Source organism: Apium graveolens, chromosome 11 (genome assembly GCF_009905375.1).
Source record: "Apium graveolens cultivar Ventura chromosome 11, ASM990537v1, whole genome shotgun sequence".
Classification (NCBI taxonomy): domain Eukaryota; kingdom Viridiplantae; phylum Streptophyta; class Magnoliopsida; order Apiales; family Apiaceae; genus Apium; species Apium graveolens.
Window position 1 is genome coordinate 162426883 of NC_133657.1, and position 24578 is coordinate 162451460.

Sequence of the window (24578 nt, forward strand, 5' to 3'; positions counted from 1 at the left end):
ATCCCATAGTGAAATAGTTGATTCCTCATCCAAAGTATATGTGCACAACAACTACCAGCAGCAATGTACTCTGCTTCAGCTGTTGATGTAGAAACAGAATTTCGCTTCTTGCTGAACCATGACACAAGCTTATTCCCTAGAAATTGACAGATGCCAGTTGTACTTTTCCTGTCTATTTTGCAACCTGCATAATCTGCATCTGAGTAGCCAATTAGATCAAAACCAGACTCTCTAGGATACCAAATTCCTAGATTTGGAGTCCCTTTGAGATATCTGAAAATTCTTTTAATAGCCACTAAGTGAGATTCTTTAGGGTCAGCTTGAAATCTAGCACAGAGACATGTAGAAAACATTATATCAGGTCTACTAGCAGTTAAATATATAAGTGAGCCAACCATGCCTCTATAGCTTGTAATATCCACAGACTTTTCAGCCTTGTTTAATTCAAGCTTGGTGGCAGTGGCCATGGGAGTTTTTGCAGATGAACAATCCATTAAGTCAAACTTCTTTAAAAGATCATAAATATATTTAGTTTGACTAATGAAAATTCCACCACTAACTTGTTTAACTTGTAAACCAAGAAAATAAGTTAGCTTTCTCATCATGCTCATTTCATATTTACTTTGCATTAACTTAGCAAACTTTTTACAAAGCTTATCATCTGTAGAGCCAAATATAATATCATATACATAGATTTGAACAAGTATTGTAGAGCCATTAAAATTTCTAAAGAAAAGAGTTTTGTCAACAGTACCTCTTGTGAAGTGATTATCTAGAAGAAATTTTGACAAAGTCTCATACCAGGCTCTAGATGCTTGCTTTAGTCCATAGAGTGCTTTCAATAGATAATACACATAGTCTGGAAAATTTGGATCTTCAAATCCTGGAGGTTGGCTTACATAAACTTCTTCCTCCAATTCTCCATTCAGAAATGCACTCTTGACATCCATTTGATAGACTTTGAAATTGGCATGGGCTGCATAGGCTAGAAAGATTCTGATGGCTTTAAGTCTTGCAACTGGAGCAAATATCTCATCAAAATATATTCCCTCTTGTTGAGAATAACCCTTGGCCACCAATCTAGCTTTATTCCTTATGACAATGCCATTTTCATCCATCATGTTTCCGAATACCCATTTTGTATCAATAGAGCTCTTGTTCTTTGGCTTGGGTACCAGCTTCCATACCTTGTTCCTCTCAAATTGGTTTAGCTCATCTTGCATTGCTAAAATCCAATCTGGATCCAATAGAGCTTCTTCCACTCTCTTAGGTTCCTCCTGTGAGAGAAAACTACTATATAGACATTCATCTTGAGTAGCCCTTCTAGTTTGCACTTTAGATGTTGCATCACCAATGATCAATTCAAAAGGTGATTCTTGGTCCATTTCCTTTGAGGTGGTAGATTAGCTCTAGATGAGGTTGCCTCAGTATTGTCATGATGTGAGATAGAGTGTTGATTGCATGAAACTCCCCCTGAGTTATTGATCTTTTGAAAGGAACTGGGAGTTCTATAACTGATGAAGTGAATTAATTATCCGTTGATAGGCTATGATCAACGGATGCTTCATTATGTACTTCAACGGATGATGCACTTTGTCTTTCAATGGATGTTGCATTACTTCTTTTAACGGATGCTGAATTGTGACTTTCAACTGATGCAGCACTTTGTGCATCATCCAAAGGCAGATTTTAAATTCTTTTTGAGGTGCCTTCTCCATCATTCTCATCTTCACTATCATCACAATATATCTCAATGTTATCAAATTTGAGTCCTTCATGATGTCCCTCATCTGTTAGTCCATCAATCTTTTTATCATCAAACACAACATGCACAGATTCCATGACAATGTTGGTTCTTAGATTGTAGACCCTATATGATTTTCCAGCAAAATGACCAACAAATATTCCTTCATCAGCCTTTGCATCAAACTTCCCTTTGTGATCAGGTTGATTCCTTAGAATGTAGCATTTGCAACCAAAGACATGAAGAAAGTTTAAAGTGGTTTTCTTCTCTTGAACAATTGATAGGGAGTCATGCCTTTTGCCTGATTGATTAGAGAAATATTCTGAGTGTAACTTGCACAGTTAACAGCCTCAGCCCAAAAGTATGTTGGGAGTTTTGACTCTTCAAGCATTGTTCTTGCAGCTTTAATTAGTGATATGTTCTTTCTTTCCACCACACCTTTCTGTTGTGGAGTCTTTGGAGCTGAGAACTCATGCATGATCCCATTTTCTTTACAGAACAACCTCATGGTAGAATTCCTGAACTCAGTTCCATTGTCACTCCTGATATTCCTTACTTTGAAATCTAGATGATTGTTGACTTGCTTGATATGATTGATGATGATTTCACTACTTCATCCTTTGATCCAAGAAAGTAGGTCCATGAAAACTTTGAGAAATCATCTACAATCACTAGGAAATATCTTTTCCTTGAAATTGACAATACATTGACTGGTCCAAAAAGATCCATGTGTAGCAGTTGTAATGGTTCATCAATTGCTGATTCAAACTTCTTACTGAATGATGCTCTCTTTTGCTTTCCTTTCTGACAAGCATCACACAGTCCATCCCTTGAGAATTCCACTAGAGGCATTCCTCTAACTAAGTCCTTTTCGACTAGATCATTCATTGTCTTGAAATTCAAATGAGACGGCTTCTTGTGCCATAGCCAAATTTCATCTGGACTTGCTTTGATGAGAAGACAAGTAATTGATTCTGCATCTGTAGAGTTGAAGTCAGCCAAGTACACATTCCCTTTTCTAACTCCAGTTAGAACCACTTTGTTGTCCTTCTTACTTGTAACAACACAGGCTTCAGAATTGAAGGAAACAGTATTCCCTCTGTCACACAGTTGACTGATACTCAATAGATTGTGTTTGAGACCATCAACTAATACAACTTCATCAATGATGACATTTTCTTTTGAAATCAAGCCATATCCCATAGTGAACCCTTGGCTGTCATCTCCAAAGGTTATGCCAGGGCCGGCTCTCTCTTTGAACTCTGTGAGCAGGGTAAAATCTCCTGTCATGTGCCTTGAACAACCACTGTCCAAGTACCATAGATTCCTTCTTTTTCCCTGCACACAACAAAATCAATCAAGTTGATTTTGGTACCCAAGTGTCCTTGGGTCCAGCCTTGTTAGTCTTTTTCCTAGATTTCATACCTCCAGCATCTTTTGACTTAGGTAACTTTGGATCAACCTTGGTCTCAGATGTAGTTGGTTGAAGTGTAGGGTTAGTCACAGAATTATTTAGCATATTTGGTTGAATTTGATAAGGCATAGATTGTACAAACACATTATTCCACATAGGCATGTTGAATGGCATTTGAGGCATACTGAATGCAGCAAAATAAGGATTATTAACATATGGCATGTTTGTAAAATGTGCATGGGGATTCTGTTGAGACATAACAGGCGTAGCATGCAGAGGTGACATAGAAATATTAGGCATGGAAGGAGTTAAAGGCATGGGAGCATTCTTAACTGACTTGCAGTTGGCAGATAGATGATTAACACTTTTACAATGCACACAACTTTTTCTAGGAGCATATTTATCAGGTGTGTAATTGTTGTGTTTGTTAATCCCTACCTTCCCATTTTATTTGATTTTCTTTTAGTTTCCTTTTTATCCTCAACCATCTTAAGCCTATTTTTCAACTGATCTAAAGTGATGTGTCCTATATTCACCTTACTGGCATATTTGGATGTGCTAGTTTCTTCTTTGACAAAGTTTTTGGAAGTTGAACCAAACTTTTTATTGAGATTTTTCAAATTGTTCTTTTTAGAATCACTTGCATGTTTTAATTGATGAGCCTTCAACGGATGCTTCTTTTCTTCCTTCAACGGATAACTTTCATCATCCGTTGATTCCACATCCGTTGATAATCCATCAATTAATTCTACTTCCTTTTTATTTTTCTTCCAGGCATTCTCACAGAGTGATTCAATTTCCTGAACCTTGACAATCTGAGCACTAACATCCCTAGATGTTTTCCAGGCCTTGATTACCTCTTGCTCACATTCTAGTTATCTAGAAAGAATTTCTACTTTCTTAACAGATTCTTCTAGTTCACTTTCAACAGTTAAGCATTTGATTTTAATCTTTTCAAGCTCAATTACCTTACCCTCTAACACAGCATTCCTATCACTTAAAAATAAATTATTCTCTTTGATTCTTGTGTTTTCTTTATCTGGTGATTTAAGGGAAACACGCAAATGATATAATTCATTGGACATATCATTTATGGCTTCATTGTATTCAATCTTAGAAAGCTGAGAGAGGTCAGTAGTAATTACCTGGTTGCTTGATGAACTAGTTTCATTTTCATCAGAATTAGCCATCAGGGCTAGGTTGACATATTCCATATCATCATCTTCATTTGCTCCATCTGCTGCCCAGTCATCTTGAGTCAGAAAAGCTCTTTCCTTTTGTTTGAGCAAATCAAAATATTTACTTTTGTAATCAACTTGCTCAAATTTCTTCTTATCAGAGGTTGGCTTTCTGCACTCATTTGTAAAGTGTCCACTTATGCCACAGTTATAACATTTGAACTTAGATTTGCCCACCATGTTCTTGTTTGACTTAGTGAATTTAGCATTTTTCCTGAATTTCATCTTTGCAAACCTCCTGGACAGAAAGGCCAGATGTTCATCAACATCATCAGAGTCATCTTGACTGTAATTATCTTCAACCTCAGCTACTTGCTCCTTTCCCTTACTTGATTCTGATTTGCTTGTGTCAATTTTGAGACTTGGCATTGTCTTTTCTTCATTCCTGGCTTCAGTCTTCTCATTGTCAGCTACAAGTGCAACTGATCCACCTTATCTCTTTCCCTTTTCCAACAGCTCATCTTGCTCCATCTCAAATTCATAGGTCTTCAAAATTTCATATAATCTTTCAAGTGTGAAGTCCTTATAATCTTGATAATTCCTTAGTGAAATAGTCATATGCTTCCATTCCTTTGTTAGAGACCACAGAAATTTTAAGTTGGAGTCCTTGACTTGGTACACTCTGCCATACAGCTTTAATCCATTCAACAGTTTCTGAAATCTATTGAAGGTATCATTCAGTGATTCTCCTTCTTCAAAGTGAAAGTATTCATACTGTTGAATGAGAAGCTGTATTTTGTTTTCTCTAACTTGTTCAGTACCTTCACAGATAAGTTGCACAGTATCCCAAATTTTCTTAGCAGTTTGGCTATTAATGACATTATCAAACATATCTTGATCTAAACCATTGAACAGAATGTTCATGGCTTTCTTGTCCTTGTGAACCACTTCAATATCTTCATCAGTCCATTCTGCTTTTGGCTTAGGAATAGACTGTCCAATAGCAACTGTGGCAGTTGCAGCTGTGGCCACCTTGTGAGGGATGTGAGGACCATTTTCAATGCAGTTGATGTAGCTTTCATCTTGAGAGAGAAGATGTAGATGCATCTTCACTTTCCAGTGATGATAATTATCTCTTTCCAGGATTGGAATCTTTATACCAATATCCTTCTTACTCATGATGTTAGTAGAATAGATCTTTAAACTCTTTTTAAGTTAAGAGCTTGCTCTGATACCAATTGTTATTCCCAAGGAACTAACAACGAGATTTACAGAAGGGGGGTTGAATGTAAATCTCAAAACTTTTTCAAGTTTTGAGCAGTTTCAAAGGCTGTGTGTTTTGATGAACAAGTGTGTGTGAATTGCTTTGAGCTAATGCAGAAAGATATTATTCAAACACAAATGTAAAGAACACAAAAGACTTAAAAACTTTTCTGGTGGATTTGTTGTTCCACCAGAGATGTCTTATTTCAGAAAATCTGTGATTCAAGAAATTGATCACAGCTGCTTCCTAGTACAAACTAGATGATTTTCTCTCAATGTTTTTCTAAACAGCTCTGGAAAATTCACACTCTAGTTACTAGCTGCAACTTGGTTTATATATCACCAAGTTTACAAGTGAAGACAAAAAATATAAAATACAATTGAAAAGATTCTTCACATGTTTCTTCTTCATTTCTCTATCCAATATAATCTAGGATAATCTGTGAATCTTTGAATACTTCCTTGTTTGCACCAGAATGGAAATGCTGCATTTTCTTGATTCCTCCAAGAGGCTGCCACATTCCAATTGTCTCTGTCAACCTATGTGCCTCTGTCAGCTTATGAATTGTCACTATCAACTGCTATTGAACTTAGCATCCGTTGCAGCTTTCATCCGTCGAAGGCTTTATCCGTTGATGTATTAGCAGTTGAAGCTTTATCCGTTGATGCACTCATCCGTTGATGGATGTTATCCATTGAAGCTTTAGAGACATCCGTTGAAGCTTTGTTTCTTATCCGTTGAAGACCTTTAACTCATCAGTTGATACTACTTCACTTATACAAAATTACAAGACATGAAATATTTACAGTTAGCCCTCCTATTTGCATATCCAGTAGTAGTCAACATGACTTATAATTTCCCCCAACATCTAAGAATTATAACTTGAATACAGAAACTGAAATGTGCTACAATACTAAACTTATTTCTAACTAAACCTACTCCATCAACGGATAGCCAGGATGGTCTTATCCGTTGAGGCTACAAATACCAGATTTCTACTTAAGTGTTTTGTTTAACTTATCATCAAACTAATACACATATTCCTAACACACATGTCAGCAGTTGTTCACATAGTGATAGTTGTACAAGTATCCTTAGACTTGAGGTCATCATAGTCATCTTGTGTACACTGAACTATGCTTTGGTTTAGTTCTTAGTCTCCAGGGACAATTATAAGGGCTCTACTGGGTATAGGAATTTGTACACGAAGATAGTGTATGATCAATAGAGGATCTACCCCTTCCAGTGAAGAAAGAGAATGTTCAATGTTGATCCACTTATGCTAGTTCAGGAATCTCTGGCCAGAGTGAATGAAATTAGAAAGGAATTTCTAATTTACATTAAATAGAACTAAGCATAGTGAATGGGAAAGCAAGTGATTAAATAAGATAGGCTTGACATAAGTTCCATACCTTGTATTTAATCGTGACATTGCAGGGTAGAAGGAATTGATTGTACGGTAGCTACTCACCGAAGAGGTTCTTGGTATTCTAAGCAGTGAATTCGTATTATCCGGATAGTCGCGATATGCTGAGAAGTATCCCTCACGATGTAGAATAAATATGATTAATTAATTAATCATATTTAATGAATTGAGGAATTTATATAAATAATAATAAAATAGTTTTATTATTATTTATTTCTACTACCGGCTTAATATTGAACCTACAGGGTCACACCATAAAAGAGAATGATTTATGGTGGATAAATTAATTAATAATGGCTGATAATTATTTATTTATGAAATAAATAATTAATTGGCAAATTTAATAATTGATTAAATGAGATTTAATTGATTATAAATTAATTAAGAAAAGTTTTTAATATTATTAATTTAGAATTTAATTTTTGGAAATTAAATCAAGTGAGAGAATTATTTCTAAAGTGTTTAGAAAAAGGATTAATAATTAAAAGGTGTTTTAATTATTAGTGAGAATAATAAAGGGTTAATAATAATAATATTTTATGGGAAAATTTTCAGCTGAAAATTTTGCCTATAAATATACTATTATAAACCCTATTTTTGCCTCAACCAAAAAGATTTACAAAACCCTAATTATCTCCACCTCCTCCTCCTTCATTACATCGTTTTCTTGGTGGATACCGGTGGAGTGCTTCACACTTGAGGAGCAGCTGCTAAGGATCTCCCCTCGTTATTCTTGGATCGCTTTTAAATGTTAGAAATCGATCCCTCAATTTTATTTACGATCTATATGCATATTATATGGATTTTATATATGTAAAATTATTTTACCATGCTTCCGTAATATATAAAATCCTACAATGGTATCAGAGTATAGGTTGTATGCATATAGATCTGTGGTAAAAATTTCAGAATTTTATGTGCTTGTATGAATTAATTATGATTTTTACAAGTTATATCATGGATTAATTATGACTGATTAGAAATCGTTTCTCAGAATTATTTTGACTGTAGATCTGGGTTCTACAAGTGTTGTAGATCGTCTGGGTATTTGTTTCATAATTTTATGATGTATGGATTAATTGTTATGAATTTTTGAAGTTGTTTCAATTAAATTCGTAATTATATATATATAATCTATTAGTATTCATATATATATTTTCTGGCTGATGTGCTGTGGTACATCGTTTGAGGAGCGGCGGCGGCAACAGTCTGAAACGGGCAGAGGAGCGCGCGTCTGGCATGCGCGCGTTGGGCACACGCGCTCGTGTGTCACGCGCGGCGCGTGTCAGACACGCGCGGGTCAATGGTCAGCGTATTGTTGACGTCATGCTGATGTTAGCAGATGACCGCAGAGAGAATGGGAAAAACCTCAACTTAATAGCATCTTCAGAAACTTCATTGAACTTGAAAGTACCGCAGATTTCGATGAAATCTCTGATGTGCATGTCGGGGTCTTCTGTCGGAGAACCCCCAAACTGAACTGAGTTCTGTATCATCTTAATCGTGCTCGACTTGATCTCAAAGGTATTAGCCGAGATGGCTGGTCGAACAATGCTAGACTAAATATAATTGATCTTCGGTTGAGAGTAGTTCATCAAAGCCTTTGGATTTGCTTCTGGTTCTCCCATTGCAATAAGAACCTCTTCTTCTTTCTCAACTAATATCTCTTCTTTAACTTTCTCCTCGACTACAACTTCTTCCTCAGCTTGATCGAGTGTTCTCTTACGAGACCGAGAACGCGTATGCATACACGCTCGCTAGATTACCTGAAACACGTTAATGAACTAAGTAAGTAACAATGTCTGAGTCACTGAACTTTAACGACCAAAGATGAAAAATACATAAACTAAAAATTAACACTGAAGTCCCCGGTAGCGGCGCCAAAAACTTTTTAGGGCTAGAACACGCGCTAATATTCACGCAATTATACGCGATCGCAAGTAATATAGAATAAATTCTAGTTTATTCCCACATGGACTGGTTTAGGTTAATTTCAATCAATATATCTATGCAACACTAGTATGATTATTCTCCAATGCTAAGACGAATAACAATTTGAGATCGTTTATAACTAAGATTAACTAAGAATTATACTAAGAACAGAAACTAAGAGATTAAAGAGAGTTGAATAATATATGACACAACATGGGATTCTAACTTTATTAAATACTTCATTCAATAGCCTTTTCGTTCTTAACCTTAGTATGTAATGGTGATGACACTAATCAGATAACAGAAATTGATAAACGCCAACATTCGTTGTACGAATACCATACTACCAGACATCCACAAAAGAGATAGAAGCTGAATAGACACCAATTATATTGAGACCCTATATGTATATAGAATTTGACAATATAACGGTTTAATGCACAAGTTATCTATCGTGATTACATAGGGCAAGTAAGATGGTCAAAATTACCTATGAATCATGCATATCACATACATGAACCTATGCTAGCATGGCAAGTTCTAAACCCTTAAATTTACTTTCGATTCATTAAAGATTAACACACTATCTTATAAGTTCGCGATGCTCATAAGATGAATAAGTACAACCATTACTAGGTTAACATATAATCACCACACACTAAGACATCGAAATGATTTAACTAAAGAAATCCATAAATAAATATGTTAGAATCCCATGATAACGATTAGCCCATAATCGGACTCGTCATCAACGTGAGTTCCGATGAAAGCATGGTATAATAAACGTAGTCTTTATACTGAATAAATAATAAAACAAGTACGAAACAAGAATATAAGTTCACGAATAAGAAAACTAGCATCCAAAGCTACAACTTAAAATAAACAATCCCAAGTATAAACTCGATCTTCTTCGCCTTGGTTGAATTGTGCTCTATGGTCTTCTTACGCCTTCTCCTTAAGCTCTGGTACGTCTTTTTATGAAAAATAAAAATAAATTATGTATATATAGCAGCCCATGCAGAGTAGAAGTCCAACGGATCAAAATTCCAGAAGAAACAGGATTTTATTTTCCCGACCTGGCGCGGCTGCGCGCTTCACCAGCGTGGACGCGCTGACATTCTGCTCTTTGGGCGCGGCCGCGCACTACTTCAGTGGGGGCGCGCCGTCTCTCTGGAGAAATTTATAACTTCTTTCTTTTCTTGCTGATTTGAGCTGGTCTTTTCATGAGCTTTTATTCTGGACATCATCCTAGCACCAGATTAGCATCCCAACAATGCTAATTCACCTGTATTCCTGATAAATGCCTGAATACTACAAAAACACGTTAAAAATACCAACAATTTGAGTACAAAACATCAATTCAAAGCTTTACAGAGCGTTATAAAGTGTCATAAATGCCACTCAACATTATTCCTCCGTGTTCTTGTTTAATTTTAGGAACTGTTTTTGTTTTTGAAGTATAATTTTAGCAAATGTTTACTCCTGTTAACATGTGTATATATTAAACGAAACGTTTAATATGTATTTGCAAACTCATCTATTAAAAATTTAATCATTTAATGTATATGTGTAAATATGTGTATATATACGAATGTTTCTGCTTCTCCATGGAATGTATGTGATTGTGTATATTGGGTCGCTCATCTGCGTTTAAATTTAGTTGTGTTGTGTGCTTGTTTAACTATGCGTATTACAAGTGTTCGTATTACAATCATTCGATGATGCGTACATTATGAGTGTTGTATAATTATTGTAATGATATGTTAAGTATAATCCTATATAAGTAAACAACTATATGTTACTTCTTAATGTTTGAAATGACAAACAGGTAGGTTGTTGTTTGTCTTACAAATATATGGACAAGTCGTGGATTTTCAAAGATATGGATACTTTAGAATATGAGATAGGGGTTGAAAGTTTATTAATATTTGCGGAAGAAAACTCAAAGGATCCTAAGAACATCCAGTGTCCTTGTGGGCGTTACGTTAATTTTAGAAAATATAACGTAAAAGTAATATGGGGTCATTTATATGAAAAAGGTTTTAGTTTGGGGTATACTGATTGGATTTGGCATGGAAAAAGTAGTTTTAAGAGTGTTCGGTCATCTTCCGGTAGTACATTTCTACCTAAGGAGCAAATTGCTCCATCCGAAATTGTTAACGTTTGTGAAGCTGTTTATAATTCGGATTGTCATGATTTGTATGACTTCAATAGGTTTGTGACTGATGCAGAACAACCTTTGTATAAGGGTAGTGAATGTACGAAGTAGAGTCAATGTTAAAGCTACATAATTGGAAAGCTAGGTTTAGTATTAACGATAACTCCTTCACTGATCTTCTCACTTCTATTGGTTTGTTTCTTCCTCAAGATCATGTGTTACCGGTTAATGCATATGAGGAGAAAAAAACATTATCTGACTTGGGCCTCGAGTACATTAAATTTCATGCATGTCCAAATAATTATATACTCTACAGGGGTATAAATTTAAATGCATCCGAGTGTCCTAAATGTCATTTATCTCGCTGGAAGGTTGCGAAAGATGGTAAAGTTAGGGTAAATAGTTTAGCCAAGGTTATCTGATATTTTACTATTATTCATCGGTTTAAGAGAATGTTTAAATCTCCTGATACCGCTGAACAGTTGAATTTGCATTCAAACAGCGGTCAAATGATGGTCAGATGCGGCATCCGGCCGACTCTCCTTCATGGAGGAATATTGATTATCGCTGGCCTTCGTTTACTAGTGATCCAAGAAACCTTCGATTAACTTTAGGGGCAGATGGTATAAACTCGTTTAATAATGGCCTAACCAATAGGTACAATTGCTGGCCGGTAGTATTGGTAGCTTATAATCTTCCTCCATGGTTATGCATGAAGAGGAAGTTTATAATGTTATCAATATTAATTCCTGGTCCACACGAGCCAGAAAATAATATTGACGTATACTTAGAGTCATTGATTGATGATGTTAGATATATTTGATAATGTCATGGCTAATATGTTTTATGTTTAGATTTCAGATCTTATTTGAACAGAACAAATCAGTACTTAACTGATCAGTACTTATACTGGAAGTCAGAACTTAAGGTACTGGAAGTCAGAACTTAAGGGATATCAGTACTTATGTTATCAGGAGATAGATATCAGAACTTAAGTGCTGAAGGACGATCAGATAAGGACAGTAGCTGATTAAAGTTAAGAAGATCAAGATAAACATAAGAAGAGATATGCATGAAGAAGGAATTCCGTGAAGGATGGAATACTTGGAATAGAAGATATCTGATTGATATATTTTAGGAAGCAGAATTATATTCCATATCAATTAGCGAATATCTTGTAACTGTGTAGTATATAAACACAGAAATAGAGTTTACACTAGAGGTGTTATCATTATCGAGAATATTATTTATTATAACTCTAGAAGCTCTCGTGATATTTTGTTCATCACTGAGAGATAACAGTTCCAGATTGTAACAGAGTTTATTGTTTAAATAAAGTTTGTTTTCTGTTACATAAGTTCTTGAAGTTTGATTTGATTGTAATAAACACTGTATTCACCCCCTCTACAGTGAAAGTGTGACCTAACAAGTGGTATCAGAGCTATCTGTTAACACACATACAGTTAAAGATCCAAACACAATCATGTCTGACACAGAAACTCCAACTAAGCCTACCAAAACTGAGGAATCATCAAAGATATCAACTCAGAGTCGATATGAGACTATCAGAGTTCCCATATTGAGACCATCTGAATATCCCATATGGAAGGTAAGGATGACCATGTTTCTGGAAGCAACAGATCCAGAATACCTTGATAGAATCAGGGAAGGGCCTCACAAACCTATCAAGCTCGCTGTTGTAGTTGCAGGTGAAGCAGCAATGACCGTACCAAAGGAAAAGACTGATTACACTGCTGAAGATATAGCATCTATTGCTAAGGATGCCAAGGTACGTCACTTATTGCATAGTGCCATTGATAATGTAATGTCAAACAGGGTAATCAACTGCAAGACTGCTAAGGAGATATGGGATGCACTGGAGACAAGGTGTCAAGGAACTGAAACAGTTAAGAAGAACAGGAAGACAATACTCACTCAAGAGTATGAACACTTTGACTCTAGGACTAATGAATCATTGACTGATGTATATGATAGATTTGTCAAACTCTTGAATGACTTGTCATTAGTAAATAAGGAGTATGATCTTGAAGATACAAACCTCAAATTCCTGTTAGCTCTTCCTGAATGTTGGGATTTGAAGGCAACAACAATAAGAGACAACTACAATCTTGATGAAACAACTCTTGATGAAATCTATGGAATGCTCAAGACCCATGAACTTGAGATGGAACAAAGAAGCAAGAGAAAAGGAGGAAAGTCAAGGACAGTTGCTCTCAAGGTTGAAGAGGAATCCCCCAAACCACCTTCCTCAAAGAAAGATAAGGGTAAAGCTCTTATCATAAAATCTGATACTGAGTCATCAAGTTCTGAGAGTGATGATGACTCAGATTCTGAAAGCTTGCCTGAAACTGATGCTGATGAGGAGATGATGAAGCTGTGTGCTCTTATGGTGAAAGGAATCACAAAGATTGCATACAGGAAGTTCAGGAAGGGAAAGATGTTTTCCAGGAAAGGCATAAGTTCTGATAAGAAGAATTTCAGAAGATCTGAAGGAAAAGGAGGAAAGTCTGACAGAGGAGATTACGCTAATGTTAAATGTTATAATTGTGGTGAGAAAGGCCACATATCTCCTGATTGCAAGAAGACCAAGAATGACAAAGGCAAAGCTCTTGTCACAAAGCAGAAAAGCTGGACAGACACCTCAGACTCTGAAAGTGAGGAGAACTATGCATTGATGGCAAATGCTGATAAATCAAGTTCTGAGAGCAGTTCTGAAGCTGCTGAAACAAAGGTACCTCAGACTACTTATGCTTTTCATACTGATGATATTGATGAGTTGAGAAGATATCTTAAAACCATGTTTGTTAGTTATAGAGATCAAACTTTAACATGTGAAAGATTAACTTCTGAAAATCTTGCTTTTAAGAAAAGAAATGATTTCTTAGAAAAAGAGTTAGTCATGTTTCATCAAACTCAGCAGGATAGAGATAATGCTTTTTATATCAGGGATGAAGTGCTAAAAATGAATGAATCTCTAAAAACTGAGTTAGAAAAGGAGAGAGAGATTATCAGAACTTGGACTAACTCTGGCAAAACAACTCAAAATTTGCTAAGCAGTGGAAACTGGAAAGAGGGTTTAGGCTATGGAGTAAATGAAAAAGGAACTGTAGAAATTAAGCCTGTTGATAAGCAAAAGCCGAAGTTAAAACCTGTTAAGTTTGTAACTGAAAAATCCGAAAATGAGAAATCAGAAGTTAAAAAGGAATTAGCTTCTGACAAACTAAAACAGGAAAAGACAGCTGAAGTTAACATAGGCTTAATGACGAAGAAGCAGCTTAAGCATAAGCTGAAAGATGTTAAGGATGCAAACAAGGTAAAATCACCTAGGAAAAACAGGAATGGAAAGGAAGGTGTGAATAAAAGCAATAACTATAAATCTGTTCCTGATGCTCCTAGGAAAGCATGTCATAACTGTGGAAGTTCTAACCATCTGGCTTCTTTTTGCAGGAAGAATAAGAATATTAACTCCTTATATACAAAGTCAGGAGTTAAGAGTCAGTCTGTTAGATACAAACCACAAAATCCTTGTTTTCATTGTGGTAGTTTATGGCATTCCATTTATACTTGTAAGGAATATCATAGTTTGTACTATGATTATTATCAAATAAAACCTTCTTTAAAGAAAGTTTCTGTTGTTCCTTCTAGTATAAGGTCTGATAAGAAAACTGTTAACATAAAATCTGATGTTAAATCCGCTGCAAATGTTAACAAACCTAAAAAGGCCAAAGGATCCAAGCAAGTCTGGGTCCTTAAAACTAATAATTAGTGGTCTTTTTGATTGCAGGGCAACAGGAAAAATATTCTAGTTCTGGACAGTGGATGTTCAGGACATATGACTGGAAATAAGGCCCTGCTATCAGACTTTGTGGAGAAAGCTGGCCCAAGTGTTTCTTATGGAGATGGCAACATTGGAAAAACCTTGGGATATGGCAATATCAATCTTGGGAATGTCATTATTAAAGATGTAGCTCTGGTCTCAGGACTTAAACACAACTTACTGAGTATAAGTCAAATCTGTGACAGAGGTTATCATGTTGATTTCTTTGCAGAACATTGTGAAATAGTTAGTAAATCTAAAGGAAAAATTGTTCTGAAGGGATTCAGGCGTGGTAACATATATGAAGCTAAGCTTTCAACAAGTTCTGATGGTTCTGCAATCTGTTTAGTGAGTAGAGCCTCAACTGAAGAAAGCTGGAATTGGCACAAGAAACTCTCTCATTTAAACTTCAACAAGATAAATGAACTGATCAAGAAAGATCTTGTGAGAGGACTGCCAAAATCAGTGTTTGTTCCTGATGGTCTTTGTGACTCATGTCAGAAGGCTAAACAAAGAAAATCTTCGTTCAAGAGCAAGACTGAATCATCAATTCTTGAGCCTTACTATCTACTTCATGTTGATCTATTTGGTCCAGTGAATGTCATGTCTATTGCAAAGAAGAAATATGCGTTGGTCATAGTAGATGAGTTCACCAGATACACATGGGTGTATTTCTTGCACACAAAAAGTGAAACTGCATCTATCCTGATTGATCATGTCAAACATCTGGATAAATTGATCAAAGATTCTGTGAAAATTTTGAGGAGTGATAATGGCACTGAATTCAAGAATTTGATAATGGAAGAGTTCTGCAAAAATCATGGAATAAAGCAGGAATTTTCTGCTCCTGGAACTCCACAGCAAAATGGAGTTGTTGAAAGGAAGAATAGAACTCTAATTGAAGCTGCACGAACAATGCTTGAAGAAGCAAAGCTTCCAACCTATTTCTGGGCTGAAGCTGTGCAGACTGCTTGTTTTACTCAAAATGCAACACTCATTAACAAGCATGGAAAAACACCATATGAGATGGTGAAGAACAAGAAGCCAAATCTCAAATACTTTCATGTATTTGGATGTAAGTGTTTTGTTCTCAAGACTCATCCTGAACAGCTATCCAAGTTTGATCTAAAAGCTGATGAGGGAATCTTTGTAGGATATCCACTTTCTACAAAAGCCTTCAGAGTCTATAATTTGAGAACAAAAGTGGTCATGGAATCTATCAATGTCTCTTTTGATGACAAGAAGATCACTGGACTTGAAGATTGCATTGATCATAATAAGCTGAGATTTGAAAATGAAGATTCATATTCTGATACCTCAAGTCCTGACAGTCTAAGTCCTGATACTGTAAATTCTGATGGATTAAACTCTGATGTTATTGAAACTGTGGTGACTACGTCAAAGGAAGATGCACCACTGCAGGGGGAGCATACTCAAGATTTTATCACATCTCAAGAAGCATCAGAACATACATCTGGCTCGTCAAATTCTGATTCGTCAAGTTCTGATAAGCCAAGTACTGATAGTGCTGAAAATCTAAATACTGAAGGATCCAACTCAGAGAGCATAGTTTCAGGGGGAGCATCAGAAAATGAAATCGAAGACAGCATGAATTATGGGGGAGCATCCAGTTCTAGAGAAAATCTTCCATCTGCAAGGAAGTGGACAAAATCACATACACCTGATTTAATAATTGGAAATCCTGAGGCAGGTGTCAGAACTAGAACAGGTACTTCGAATGAATGTCTTTACAATTCTTTTCTCTCTCAGACTGAGCCAAAGAAAGTGGAAGAAGCTCTTCAAGATGCTGATTGGGTGCAAGCAATGCAGGAAGAGTTGAATGAATTTGAAAGAAACAAAGTCTGGACCTTAGTGCCAAGACCCAAGAATAGATCGGTTGTTGGTACAAAGTGGGTATTCAGAAACAAAACTGACAGTGATGGCATAATTGTAAGGAACAAGGCAAGGCTGGTTGCAAAAGGATATTCTCAACAGGAGGGAATTGACTATGATGAAACATTTGCTCCAGTTGCTAGGTTAGAAGCCATAAGGATATTCATGGCTTATGCTGCTCACAAAAAGTTTACTGTCTTTCAAATGGATGTGAAAAGTGCTTTTCTCAATGGAGAATTGGAAGAGGAAGTATATGTTGAACAACCTCCAGGCTTTGTAGATTCCAAACATCCAGATTATGTCTACAGGCTTGATAAAGCACTTTATGGACTTAAGCAAGCTCCTAGAGCATGGTATGAGACTTTAGCTCAGTTTCTTCTGGAAAGTGGATTCAACAGAGGAACTATTGACAAAACATTGTTCTATCTCAACCATGGTAAGGACTTACTTTTGATCCAGATTTATGTTGATGATATCATTTTTGGGTCTCCAAATGACAAACTTTGCAAAAAGTTTGCCAATCTAATGCAGTCAAGATATCAGATGAGTATGATGGGAGAACTTAGTTATTTTCTGGGCCTTCAAGTCAAGCAGAGTGAAGAAGGAACTTTTATTTGTCAATCTAAGTACACCAGAAACTTGCTGAAAAAATTTGGAATGCAAGACTGTTCAAGTGCATCCACTCCCATGGCCACTGCAACAAAACTGGATAAGGATACTGGTAATTCAGTAGATATTACTGATTACAGAGGTATGATTGGCTCACTTCTCTATCTAACTGCTAGTAGACCAGATATCATGTTTGCTACCTGTCTTTGTGCAAGATTTCAAGCAGATCCAAGAGAACCTCACTTAACAGCTGTAAAAAGAATCTTTAAGTATCTTAAAGGAACAGCTGATCTAGGATTATGGTATCCTAGAGAATCAGATTTTAAATTAATAGGTTACTCAGATGCAGATTTTGCAGGCTGCAAAATTGACAGGAAAAGCACAAGTGGAAGCTGCCAATTTCTTGGAGGCAGATTGGTTTCTTGGTATAGCAAGAAACAAAAGTCAATTTCCATATCAACTGCAGAAGCAGAGTATATTGCTGCAGGAAGCTGCTGTGCACAGATTCTCTGGATGAAGAATCAGTTACTGGATTATGGGTTAACATATTTCAAAATCCCTATTTACTGTGATAATCAAAGTGCTATTGCTATGACAGGTAATCCAGTTCAACACTCTATGACAAAGCACATCAGCATCAGGTACCATTTCATCAGGGAACATGTGGATGAAGGTACAGTGGAATTGCATTTTGTTCCCACAGATCAACAAGTAGCAGATATCTTCACAAAACCACTGTGTGAAGCTACCTTTTCAAAATTGGTAAATGAACTTGGAATGATTTCAGGTTCTTTCTCTAAATCTGCTTAAACTTGTTCTATGTTATCAGACTTTATGATCAGTATTTACAGAATTAATCTCTTTGTATATTCTGTGCATTAATTGATAAATGTCTTCAAGTACTGACTGTTGTCTGATATATGTGTCTAAACTCTGATAAGTGATATGTCTGTTTCAGTAACTATTCTATCCTATGAGGATAACTGTGCTAGATACTGACCTACTAGTCTTCAATAAACAAATGATCCCATGAAAGAAGTAGTTATTTCTGTGGAAATCTTATGACACAAGCAAATTCTGATAACTGAGCTTAGTTAAGTTTACTTTGTATATCTTATTACTAAGTCACAAATTAGAATAATGCTACTCATCTGTTTAAGTTCTGATTCTAGTAAAACTGCTGAATGTACTAAGTGCTGATAAACCTCACTTATCAAAAGAAGAAGAACAAAAATCAAAGAATAATATCAGGTACTCCTTTAAGATCTAGAGTAAAAATGTGAAAGGGACGACCCAAGTGCATTGCTGGTATTAAGTAAATATGCATTAGAAAAGCAAAATATTTTCTTGGTGACTTTTCACACTCTATGATTACTGGAGAAATACTCTGATAATAGCATAAATTCTAATAAACAGTCGTGACTCACTTACACTGAGAAGCCTCTGTAAAATAGAATTTCAAAAGATGCATAAAATTAGCACAAAAACAGTAGAGGTGAACTCATGCATGAACTCATTTATCAGTAGGTTTCAGGATGATGACAGATCTTTAGCAAAATTTTAATTATGACTTACTTCTAAGATGTACTGAAGTAGATCAGACTTTACTCTCTGTCTGTTATTTAGCTTAATGCACACACACATCACTCCATATGAATGATGAAATTTCTGTGGTGGTCTATGTTATTTTAGATAAACAGTCATTGTGTCACTTCTGCACAAATTCTGAGGACAAGTTCTAGTTACACGTTCTGATGATTAATTTCTGACGTTCGTAACTAAGAACTTGTATGAGTATTTACTAAGATAGATATTCCTTGTTCGAGTTAAGACATTATGTTCTGATGACTGTTAAGTTCTGGTATAGGTCTAAGTTCTGATTTTTCAGTCTAACCCTTTACTTAACTTATCTGTGAGTAAAATTTGGTAACAGTCTCAGATTAATTTCGAAATGTTGAAGTGGAAAATTAATAGTCTATGGTTAAAACATAATGGCACTCGTTCTTGAACAGTTCACTCTTGTTCCATGTGCACATTCCTTTTCCAATGACTGTTATTCTTTTTCAAAGTCTAGGGAGACGAGGTAGATTTAATTCTACCTGTCTGCATTCAATATCTTCGCGACTCCTTGCATTCTCTTGCCTATATACACAGCCACTTCACATTAGTCTTCTCATCACACTTGTATCACAAATTCAGTCTTGTTTTTCATTTACTATCACAAATGGTTGAATTTGGCTGGTTCTACAATTACGGTGATGAGACTGTGCATGTCTTTTTGAATGGAATTCCAACTCCCTACCCTATCACCAACATCCCTCACAATCTCTGGATTCAATTTCCAGAGGTTATCAAACGTGATCTGGTGGCCGTTCGAAGAGACCTTCACCTTCGTCGAATCCGTCAGCAAGAGCGAATCATTCGACTCGCCATCTTGTTTGTCGAAGATAGGAAGAGGAAGATGACTTAATCTCGTCTTCTTCCTGTTCTTCTTCATCCTCAGCTTTGTCAGGCTTCTTAGCTAGGACTAAAGCTGTTAACGTTAGGATTAGAAGCTTAGGGAAAATCTTGTATTGATGTAATTTCTATTTCATTTATGTATTGACTTGATATATTAATGAAAATTGTTTTTACTTCAAGATTTTGTCTCTGAGTTATTTTATCTTGTGTTGTTAAATCCTGCTTGATATTCTGATGACCATTTAAATTTTGTCTTAAGTTCTGATTTAAGTTCTGATTCTTTGTCAGCACTTATTCATCGAAATTATCTCGGTCATTTTTAACATGATTCATTTTCAGAATATTAATGTTACAGTGCAAAATAACCAATCAGTGATAACGGGTTAAAATTTGAATTGTTTCCCTTGATAAATGGAACAGTTTTTTCCTTGAAACTCGGCAAATGGGTAAGTATTGATTACTGTTTTCTCGAGCCCAGTAACTATCCGTTATTACTGCATGTCTGACAGGTGTCCAACGGTAATATTTCTTTTGTATAAGTACAGCAGAGAGAAGATTTCTTTAATCTTTTTAATTTCTTCATCTTCTATCTCTCTTCTTACTTTTACTCTCCTTCACTTTACTATTTCTGTTGTTTTCATACAGATATTATCTCGAACACCTAACAGGCATACTTGAATTTCAATATTTTTCACATGGCACCAAAGGATTTAATCATTGATGGAGCAAAGTTTGTTCCAAACAACTATGCTGCAATTCTTGATCATGCTGACGCTCCATCTGAATTGCATTTTGTGCAAGATCTTCTTGCACATAGTGAGGTTGGGTACGCCTTAACTCAGCCTGAATTATTTTCAAGTCAACAAGTTCTGCGGTTCTGGAGGACTGGAATTTTTGATGATGGTGGTAAACGAGGAACTCCCAGTATTATCTTCCAAGTGGGTGATTCTTCCTATGTAGTCACTCCTGGTACAGTACGAAGAGCATTACATCTTCCAGAAGATTGTACCTTCTCTATACCAGAGGAATCAGAACTTCGGGGGTTAATGACTGATTTGGGATATGAACAGAGTCTGACGAAACTTGGACAGTTGAAACGGGCTCATATCAGAAGAGAATGGAGTTTCTTCTTCGATTGCATCACCAAGGCTTTTGGGAACAAATGTTCTAATTATGATGCAATCCCAATTACAGATTCCTCAGTCTGTGAAATAGATTCTGGTAAATGCTGATCCAGCTACTTACAAATCTGTTTACTCAAATGTTCAACCAACTCACCATAACCAAAATCCATCAACCTCAGTCCCTACCTCTCATTCTACTCAACCTACCCTCAGAACTTATCTCAAATCATATCTCTCCACTTCACAGACTGCTCAACCTTCTTCTTCAGCACCTACTGTGAAGCCTACATCCTCTAAGCCAAAGAGAACAAAGACTGTTCCTCAAACATCTCAGAAGAATAGGAGGATTACTTTGAGAGATGAAACAGATTCTGAAGATCAGGTTCCTTCTTCAGAACCTATGATTTATGAAGCTGAGAAGGCAACTTCTCAGAAGGATTCTGCAATTGGGGGTTCTAGGCTTCTCAAGAGGCTTAGACGTATGACTGTTCCTGCAACTCCCAAGGAATCCAAATCAACAAGGAAGTACAAGAAACAGAGGGCACAGAGGCCAGTTTCAGATGATGAGGAGGAAGCAGCTAAGGAAGGGGATCAGGAATCTCTGATCTCACAAGACAAGGAATTTGCTCCGGTCACTTCTTCTCCATCAACTCCATTTCAGGAACCTGTATCTGACAAGGCTAATTTACCTTCTTTATCTCTTGTTGATCCAGGCACAAGTGCTGACATTGATATTCAGAACTTGGTTGTGCCTGAAATACTTTTCTTAGAAGCTCCAACAGCAAATAATCCTTCCACAACACCTGTTACTGATGCTGTTCAAACTCCTGAGTCATCACTAACACCTTCTCTGCATCAAGATGATGATCAGATTTTAGGTGAGCATCAGGATATGGCTGTTGATCAGAACTTAGTATCAGATCAGCAATTAGAGGATGTTGAAGCCTCCATTGCTACTCATACAGTTGTCTTATCAGAAGATACTGATTCTTTAAGTTCTGATGCTGCAAATGTTGGAGATACTGGTGAAGCTGCTACAACTGTAGATGCTGATGCAGCAGGTCCTTCAGGACATACTCCTCCACTGACTCTTCCTAAGTCTGAACTGCTAAAGGAGTTTGTTATCAGGGATGCACCAGTACCTTGGAGTGAAACTCCTGCAGGACAAGAGTGGACTAAGGAATGGAACTCAGTTTCATGTGTTCCAAATGCTTTACATCTTGCTGAGCACTTGACTAAAGCTGATGAAATGTTAAATTCTGATGATTTTAAAACCCAGCTTAGAGTCACTGCATTGAGTACTAAACATCTACAAGGTCTTCATTCCAACACTCATGCAGGGCTACACAAGATTCAGGAGAACTTTATTAAACAGGAACAAGTTTGGAAACTTGATAAGAAAAAGTTCTTCCAACCTACCATTGACAGGGTTGCTTATATTGAGAAAACTCAAGAGAAGCAACAAGCTCAGATTGATCAAATTCTGACAAATCAAGCTTCTCAGCAATCGCAACTTACTGAAATCCAGACCTCAGTGGAACTACTTATCTCTCTTTTATTACCTGCTGATGCCAAAAAGGGGGAGAAGGTAATTAAGTCCAAATGCAAAACCAACAAGTCACTGCAAGGACAGGATGATGGAAAAGATGACCAAGGAAACTCTGGAATGGGTAGTGGTCATAGTCAAGGTAGAAGATTTACATCAAGACAAGCTAGTCACAGAACAAGTTCTGATACTGGGAAAAGAATAAGTTCTGCTGCTGGTAAAAGGATAAGTTCTGATGAACTTCTAGATCTTGATGAGGAAATGTCAAGACAGTTATTTCTTCAAGAAAATCCAGGGATGGACTTGGAAAGTTTAAAGGAAGAAGAAGCCAGACTTAAATCAGAGAAAGTCACATCTAAATCTGAAGCTTCTGGTAAAAAGTTACTTCCAAAACCTAAAGGCATTGTGATCGAAGAGAGGATACATACTGAAGAAACTTTGGCTAGATCACAACCACAGATAGATCCAAGATCCAAGGGTAAAGAAAAGGTTGGTGAACCTATCAAACCTTATGTACCTCCTGTGGAAGAAGAAATTACTGATGGAAAACATAATCTTGCTCTGACTTCAAGAAAAATTCTTAAAACAACCTCTGACATGGCTCAAGTTGTTCAGAGTCAAGAAATTGTAAGTTCTGATATTCAGAAGAAGCAAGTAACCTCTGACAGTGCTCAAGTTAACTTGATATCGGAAGATAAATCTAAAACACTCCTACCAGGATTCACTAAAGCAAAACGGACTCAATCTTTGAAGACTACTTTAAGTGGTTTTGAAGCAAGAGTAGTTACTGGAAAGGAAGCTAGAGATAAAACTGGATTGGGAAGTGCTGATGAAAGAAGAGTACACAACACTACTGATGATCCAACTTCCTTGAGTGAACCAGGTATTGGAGCAACTCCTGAGAGATTGAATCAACTAGAATCTGTACAGATGGTTTACCATACCTACTTGAAAGAATACATCATGTTGTATTTCATGACAGATGGTAGGGTTTATCATATAAGACAAAATGCCATTCCATTGAAGTATTTTGAAGAATTGGAGCATGTATTATTCTTACTTCAAGTGGATGACAGAATAACAGAGACTGCTGCAAACTACTTAAAGGAACAGATTCAGAGACAGAAAAGACTTTATTCTGTTAAGTCTGACAGCAGATATGTTCCAAAGTACAGAAATCACAATGGTGATATTGTTGATATGAAGCCTAATACTGCACAGATCAGAACATATCTTGGTATTAAGGGGCTTGAATTCAATCTAGAGTCTAACAAAGCTTATATTATAAGACTAGATCGGGAGTTGAGAAAAGCAAAGATTAATGATCTCAGAGCTGCAATATTTCAAACTGGTGAAGATACTGCAGAGCTTAAAGATGTCAAACGGAAAATGATTGATGAACTCAGATATGCTGAGAAATGTGTGTTGAAGAATTATCTCAGAACAACTCCTGACATCAGAGAGATTGGAAAATGATGAAGCCAAGTCGAAGATCTACAACTGCTTAAATTCTGATATTTATACAGGTTGAAGTTGTTATCAGAAGTTGAATTGGTAAAAACTTTAAGGACTGTAAGTTGTAGTTATCTTGTCTATTTCTCATGCATTTGTACTTAATGTTTTTGACATCATCAAATATCTGTTAAACTTGTATATTTTGTTAATTTACAAGTTGGGGGAGATTGTTAGATATATTTGATAATGTCATGGCTAATATGTTTTATGTTTAGATTTCAGATCTTATTTGAACAGAACAAATCAGTACTTAACTGATCAGTACTTATACTGGAAGTCAGAACTTAAGGTACTGGAAGTCAGAACTTAAGGGATATCAGTACTTATGTTATCAGGAGATAGATATCAGAACTTAAGTGCTGAAGGACGATCAGATAAGGACAGTAGCTGATTAAAGTTAAGAAGATCAAGATAAACATAAGAAGAGATATGCATGAAGAAGGAATTCCGTGAAGGATGGAATACTTGGAATAGAAG